The sequence below is a fragment of the Dipodomys ordii genome, unplaced genomic scaffold, assembly GCF_000151885.1.
Source record: "Dipodomys ordii isolate 6190 unplaced genomic scaffold, Dord_2.0 Scaffold1000000893, whole genome shotgun sequence".
NCBI lineage: Eukaryota > Metazoa > Chordata > Mammalia > Rodentia > Heteromyidae > Dipodomys > Dipodomys ordii.
In genome coordinates this window covers 458,205-466,555 of record NW_012284510.1, presented here as the reverse complement: position 1 = coordinate 466,555, position 8,351 = coordinate 458,205, and the positions used below count along the sequence as shown (strand labels likewise).

General features: G+C 37.0%; 1 pseudogene; it reads left to right on the top strand.

Annotated features, from left to right (window-relative positions):
* The first annotated feature begins 4,150 nt into the window (after positions 1-4,150).
* LOC106002778 lies at positions 4,151-5,488 on the top strand (annotated as a pseudogene).
* The last annotated feature ends 2,863 nt before the right edge of the window (positions 5,489-8,351 follow it).

The following is an 8,351-nucleotide window of genomic DNA, read 5'->3' as shown; positions in this document are numbered from 1 at the left end:
AATGATATACCTTTGACTCAGGTAATAAATTGAAAATTCAGAAACAACTATTCAGTATTTAAATAAAAAAGTAATTACACAAATTGATCTAAATACCAAAAGCATCATCTGTCTTAGATTTTGTTTATTAACTTAAAATCACATTCCTTATGAAGAAGAAAAATAGCTGAACTAACATTAATATCTCTAAAATATTTTCTTAATTAAAAAAATTCCTCAAAGAAAAAGATTAGTGTAAAAATCACCTTTGAGCATACTCTACAACTGAGGTGTGAAAAATTAAACAAAAGTAATGAATTATATACAGCTCCATATTCATAGCTTTTTAATGAATTACTTTAAAATGTCCTTCATTTTTGAAATCAGTTCAGAATTCTTGCACAAATTAAATTTGGGAACTACATTACCAATAGAAAATTAATACAGTATTTTTATGAGATTAGAAGTCCAATGAAAATAAAAAGATTAAATGGCTCAAGTGGTGAAGCACCTTACAAGCAGGAGGCATGACAATTTACAAATAAAAAGACTTGGATGGTCATCTAATAACTCCACAATGAAAGCTCAGCTAATTTTCAAAATCACAAGATAAAAAGTCACCTAGAGTATGGTGGAAAAGTAATTAATTCATAGTACAAAAATAAAAGATACAAAAAGGTAAGAAAAAAAACAGTTTTCCAATCCTGTTCAAATTTAACTTTCGCCTAGCCAAAATAAACAATACTTGTCACTGTCTAAGGAAATTGTAAGAGGCATTTCCATGAAAGAGGAAGTTAAAGTTGTGGTTTCCAGGATGGAAATTCCAACTCCAGATGATATGTAAATCAACTTCCCTAAATGAGAACTCAGGTACAAACCCTTTTCTTGGCCCACCGCCCTGAATCAGAGGACCTATTCCTCCTCTTTTTGTGAAAGGAAACTTTCTTTACACTTTTTTTTACCACCTCCCCATTGCTCACACATTATATAGAGAAGTCTCTTGGGGTTGTGGTGTTTCTTGATCATGACAATGGCAGTGTGAGTTTTTGGAATGTGGTTAAGAGTTCCTTCTCTGGGGATTTGCTATTGGCTATTTCCAACTTCCTGTCAACCCCTTTTTCTCCAATGTTAAACCCCTACTAGTGAAGATTCTATACGTTGGGAACTCTATAGCAGAGAACCTTTCTCAAATGAAGCAAACCATTAATACTGTACTAATTTGAATTTTATGCACAGTAATCCCATTTTGTTATGAAACATGGAGGTAACATAGCATGTAAAAAATGAAGATAAGATAAAGTAGCAACAATGCAACAAGAGAGCAAGAAAATATTTAAAAATTGCTATAAAACTAAACCCATGCAAAAATGAGTCGCCAGTGACTGCTTTTCACTATGAAAGAAGGTGGATCTCAGAATAACAGAATAACAGCAAAAAAACAAAACAAAACAAAACAAAAAACATTTAATTCAGTGGGCATTGTTGTTTTCCCAGTAATCCTTGCTACTCAGTAGGCTGGCAGTTCATAGCCAGTTCATATAGGAAAGTCCAAAAGACTCATCTTCAATTAACCACAAAATTGGAGGAGCTGTGGTCCAAGTAGTAGGAGAAAAAAAAGCAAACTACAACTACAACAACAACAACAACAAACCCTCATGAATAGTGCTCAAGCCCTAAGTTCAATCCCCAGGTACATTCGAGAACAAAAAAGCAGTACTGGTTTCAGTGACACAAAGCTCTATAGCAGACTTCTGATTACTAGATCCTGTTACCCATCCTGGGAAGAAAAAAACAGAAACACCTCTATACTAGACCATTGGGGTGTTAAACTTTCTATTAGATTGGATTCTTTAAGTTTCAGTACTAATTTCTAAAACTAAACTAAAATAAAATCAATTGGAATACTTAGAGAAATAGCTGGTAATAATGGAGAAGAAAGAAAATGCAGGGTTGAACACTAAAGACGAAAGAATGGCTTCAGAAAAAATAAGTCATAATTTTTGGGGTAAAAATGAGGAGAACATTAATTCAGGCTAAGAGATTAATAAAAACAATGGCAAAGCTCAATTTACCCATTAGGCATACTGAGTGGTTAACAATAGCCAACAATTGTAACAATACGACAGTTTGCTGTCCAGTTGTGATGGTTCTTTGTTGGTGTCTGTCTTTCACTCTATGTACCCAATTATTGTGCATTCATCCCCGCTGTCATTATCATATGAAGGTAAAAAATAATGCTTAGCAAGCACCAGTGGTGCACCCCTGTAATCCTAGCTAATCAGGAAACAGATCTGAGATCTCAGTTCAAATCTGGCCTGAGCAGGAAAGTCGTAGACACTCATATCCAATAAACCACTAGAAAGCTGGAAGTGGTGCTGTGGCTTAAGTGGTAGAGTGCTCACCTTGAGCTGAAGAGCTGAGGTTTCCCTCAGACCCAGAGTTCCGCAGCACTAATGACAAAATTTTTTTTAAAAAGAAAAATTTAAAAAAAGATTGAGAGTCAATGCCTGAGAGTCAAAGTGTTAGGCTACTATTTCTCTGCTGACAATTCAGATAGGGGATTATGTTTTCAAAGCTAGTGGATCAACAGCAACAACAGCAAGAAAGGTACAAAATTGATTATAGTAACAAAACCACAAATGGGAAAGGTTAAGCCAAGAAACTACAGAACCTATAACCCTAAAGAGAATATTCTGATAGGATAAGAATTGAATATTGATAATGTGCTCTTGAAATCCAATGTATATAGATATATGTATATATATGTATATTTATGTCTATGATAATTTTTAGGTCATTCTCAATAACGGCATTGAGTTATTAAATTATATTTTAGAATACCACATCATTTTATAATAAAAAGGCATAAATGATATTTGAAATAAAGATAAGAGAAATAGAGTGGAAGAAGAGCTCAGGGACGGATCCTCTACCCTGAGTTCAAGTCCAGCACTGACAGACAAACAACAAGAAATACAACATCGCAAGGATGAGTCAGTATAGACAATAGACAAGAGGAAGTAATCTCTGAGCCTAGGATCTTTGTTCCCTCATAGTCAGGTGATCAACGATAGTCACGTGATTACTGGTATGATTCAGGCAGGTGATGGGAAAGCTGGGAGGGGCTGGTCTGTGGGCAGATTTAATCCTGATCACAACTCAAGCAAGAGATAATTCTTGTCATCTCAGCTTTATGCAAAGTGTGAATTGGAACAACTCAGTCAAGGAGATCCTAAGAATAAACACAGGTTTCTATTCCAAAAACAAATGCAAACACAGAGAGGACAAGGCCTAAGTGGTAAAGTACCAGCCCAACATCAGGCCTGACAAATTACAAATAAAAAAAGTATAGGATGATCACCTGTTAAGAAATACGAACTCAGCTACTTTTGAAGACCCACAAGATACAGTGGATAATGTCAGTAATATGGCCTACAGTCCTGTGGAAAAGTAATAAATGCATACTTCCATTATAAAACATACACAGAAGTAAAAAATAAAACAAAACAAAATAAAACAAACACAATAAACTTTTCCAATCCTGGACAAACCTACGTTGCACCTTACTCAAATAACCTAACCAAATTGTAAGATGTAGGTCCTTGAAAGAGGAAGTGAAAGGTGTGGTTGCCATGATGTAAATTCCAGCTCCTATTGATATGTAAATCAGCTTCCCTAAGCAACCAATCAGAGACTTCCTTTCCTGCACCCACCCTCTTTCAATATAGAGTGGAAGTCTGAGACTCAGGCATTGCTGAAGATCCTACCTCAGCAGGACGGAGGCCATTTGGAGCTTGGATACTCCAGGTGAGGATTAGAGTGAGAGAATCTATTCCTCTTTTAATTCTTCTCTTCTTGGTTTGGTGCTGGTGGTGGTGGTATTATTTTGTCAGTTGCGGGGATTGAACCCAGTGGTAGGGCAGTGTTGCTGGGTCACTTTGTGCTCAAGACTGGGCATTGTCCCTGGGCCACTTTGTGGTCAAAGCAAGTGCTTTACCACTGGGGCCACAGCCCACTTGTGATTTTGGAGTGGTTAATTGGAGATAAGAATCTGTGTCAGGGGGACTTTTATGGCCAAGGCGGTTTCAAAGCTTGATCCTTAGCTCTCAATCTCTTGAGTAGCTAGGCTTCTACGGGTGAGCCATCAGCACCTCATTAGATTCTAGGAATGATGGACCCTGACACTGCCCAGGCCTTCCAGAAAGAACTGAGATGTGCTATCTGTATAAATACTTTCATAGAGCCAGTCACCCTAGAGTGCGGGCACAGTTTTTGTCGACCTTGTCTCTGCCTCTGCTGGGAAGAGACCCAGACTCCAGCCACGTGCCCTGTGTGCAGGGGACCCTGCCAGCAGAGAGACCTCAAAACCAACGTGGTTCTGAGGAGCCTGGTGGCCATTGCCAGAAGAGCCAGCCTCAGGCATTTTCTGAGCTCTCAGAAATACATGTGTGGGACACACAGGGAGAAAAAGCAGATGTTCTGTGAGGTAGACAGGGCCCTGCTCTGTAGGAGCTGCTCCCAGTCTCAGGAGCACAGGGCTCACAAACACCATCCCATAGAAAGGGCTGCTGAGGAGCAGAGGGAAATGATTTCAAACCAGATGCATGCTGTATGGGAAAAGACTCAAGAAAACCAGCACAATTTACAGGAGAAGAGGAGACTCATCAACCGATGGATTTGGTATGTGAAGCTATTCCGAGGCATGACTAAGGATGTTTTTAGAGTTCTGTTTTTAGAGCTGGGTGTACAGGAGGAGGAAAGAAACCATTCCCAGCTACTGATCAATGAAGGAAGAGCCATGTTACTGCAACTCAGAAAAAGGGAAACCCAAATGCTTCAGAAGAAGCATCAGCTCAGGAATATGTATCAGAAGCTAATCGAAACATACCAGAAGCCAGATGTGGACTTGCTTCAGGATGTAGAGTTGACCCTAGAAAGCTGTGAGTCAGTCTTGTTCTTCCTGCCTCTTCCTCTGAGGCCAGAGCTCAGTGTCCCTCCCATTCCTGGACTGATAGAGAGGCTCAGCCAGTACCAGGTGGAGATTGCTTTCAATGAAGCTATGCAGAATCAAGATCTTGGGAGCTGTGTTGGACACGACAATCCCTATGCAGTTTTGAATTCTGAAGAGTCCTTCCACTTTACTGCTTTTGGACGCCAAGTCTTCAGCTCTGGGAAACATTACTGGGAGGTTAGTGTGGATGACTCTTCCACCTGGGCCCTGGGAGTTACTAGGCATTCCTCCATAGAGAGCAACCTCACTGAATCTGAGGATCTTTTCCTCCTTTTGTTTGTGAAAGAGAACACGCTTTCCACCATTTTTACCACCTCCCCACTGCTGCCTCACTATGTAGAGAAGCCTCTGGGACGGGTTGGTGTGTTTCTTGATCTTGACGATGGCAGTGTGAGTTTTTGGAATGTGGCTAAGAGTTCCCTTATCTGGAGATACCCCACTGGTGCTATCCAATTTCCTGTCAGGCCCCATTTTTTCAGTGGTAGCCTGGTGTTCTAAGTGAAGAGAATCTCTATGTGTTGGGAACTCTATGGCAGAGAACCTTCCTCAAATGAGGCAAACCACTAATACTGTACTAATTTGAATTTCTCGGTGCAGTAATCCCATTTTTTCATGAAATATGTTGGTAATAATAAAATGTAAAATGTAGACACCAATACTAAATGAAGATAAGATAAAGTAGCGACAATGTAACAAGAGAGCAAATAAATATTTAAAAATTGCTATACAAATAAATCCATGCAAAACTGAGTCCCCAGTGACTGCCTTTCACCCTGAAAGGAGTTGGAGCTCAGAATAACAATAAAAATCAACACTTAAAGCAGTGGGCACTATTGTTTTACCAGTAATCCTTGCTACTCAGCAAGCTGAGTTCTGAGGATAATGCATAGCCAGGACGAACAGAAAAATCCAAGCGACTCTTATCTCCAATTAACCACCAAAGTGGAGTTGTGGTCATGTGGTAGAAGAAGAAAAATCCCACAAGAACAGGGCTCATGCCCTAAGTTCAAGCCCCAGGAACAGCTAGAACAATAAAGCAGTACTAGTTTCAGTGACACAAAGTTCTAGAGCAGCCTTTTTATTAATAGGTCCTGTTATCCATCCCGGGAGGAAAAAAAACAAACACCTCTCTCCTAGAGCATAGGGGTGTTTACACTTTCTATTAGATTGGATTCTTTAACTTTCAGTACCAATTCCTAAACAAGGGGGAGAAAACGTATATTCAGAAAAAGAGCTGTTATTAATTGAGAAGACTGAAAATGCATGGTTGAACACTAAAGCTGAAGGCATGTCTTTAAATAGAAGAAGTATGTCATCTTTTGGGGGTCTACAAATGAACAGAATACTATGATAGGCTAAGAGATTCACAATAATAACTATGGCAAAGCTTAATTTATATATTAGGCATACTGAGAAGTTAACAAGCGCTACCAATTGTAACTATATAACAGGATGCTGTGAAGGTGTGATGGCTCTTTTTTGGATACTTAATTGCAGTTCTTTCATCCCCTGTGAAATTATCATATGGAGTTAAAAAATGCTTACTTTTGGTGCTGGGAAGGTGGCTTAGTGTTAGAGCATTCCCTTGCATGCATGATCACATCTCATCCAATTGCTAGTCAAGTTGGCATCTGTCTGTCATCTCAGCTATGTACAAAGCTTTGATAGGAAGATCTTAATCCAGGAAAGTCTAAGTATAAACACAAGATCATATTCCAAAAATAAGCTAAAATTGGTATGTTGTATACAATTCTGGTACTGTATTGTTGAATTCATACCATTTGCTTAAACTCTGCAAACCAATTTATTTAACACTAAATTAATCTATAACAATGCAATGATGTTGGTCCAGTTTTTCAATTTAGAAAACCATAGGCAGGTGTTAATAAACATAAGGTGGTGCTGAGTTTATTAAAAGAATGTGTGGTCATGTTTCACTGTATAAATGTGAGTATAGACAATTCAGTGCAGTAGTGGTTTATCTTCCCACACGTGATTTTTAGGGTGACTTCACCTTCCTATTATAGTATTAAAAGTAGTATTTGTGACTTTGACCACTTTTGGTAGTTTTTGACTTCTGTACTGTGCACTATTGCTTTTATTTTTCTCTCATTTCCAGAAAATAAAGATAAATTACTTGCTGTAATCATGTTGTAATACCCTAGCTTATACATTTAAATTTCTTTTGTTTATTTCTGTGATATCTATGTTACATACAGACATCATTCTGACATTTTATCTAATCATACAAACATATACTATTCCATCTTTCTTTGCATTATCTTTCTTTGCATCTATCTTGCATTAGTAATTAGTAATATCCTAGATACTGTGTTGCTCATTTCAGAACTTCATGATTATTTTTACTACTGGCATAATTAATGCCATTGACAAAAGAACTCAATAAATTAGATGTAGTCAAAATTTTCTACCTTATATATCTAGAAGCACCAACAAAACTACTTTATTCTTGTTTGTGTTTTAAATTTCTGGCCTATACTGTTATAGATCTATAGTTTATTTTTATTGTATTTTATTTATCTATTCATCATTTATTCTTTTTAAAATATTTTATTCTAGTTTTTAAAATATTTTCCATTCAATAAAGTAGTTTGTGAATACAATGCATCTTGATCACTTTAATCCCTTTTTAACATTTCCATTCATCTCTCCCAACCACTTACTCTCTGATTTTTCTTAATTTTGTAGCATATGCATTGATTTTTTTTCTTGCTCCTGCTTTCTACCACTTTGCTATATTCTATGTCTACTTTCATGGTAGAACACTTTTGCTGGTTAAAGATTATCTAGTATCCCTTTTAAAAATCATTTTATGTGTAATTGAAAAATGTTATATTTGTTAAATTAATTCTATAAAATTTAGGGATTCTTTGTATTCTGAAAGTATATTCAATCATCATCACCTTGGAATATTCTCAAATATTCATCATTCACAAAGGAATGTCATACCTGTCTGCAGCTATTCTGAATTCTCCTTAGACTTCCAACCCCAAAGAAACTGTTATGCCTGATTTTGATAATTCAAAAATTTCATTAAAATCAAATCATTTTATTTTTTATTTCGTGTCTGGCTCTTTCCATCTAGCCTGTTGTCAGTGTTTCCACTAATATCAATTCTCCATTTCTCTTTTTTACTTGATAATGGGCTATTTCATGAGTATAAAATGTTTTGTGATCTGTTTTCCTATTGGTCAGAGTGAATTTTTTTCAATTCTTTGGCTGTCATGGATAATATTGCTGTTTTGAACTTAAGTGTATAAAAATTATAGACAAAGTTTCTAGGCTGTACAAAGTTTCTAGGCTGTTTGGTATTTCTATAACTAACTTTGTGAGGAACTTA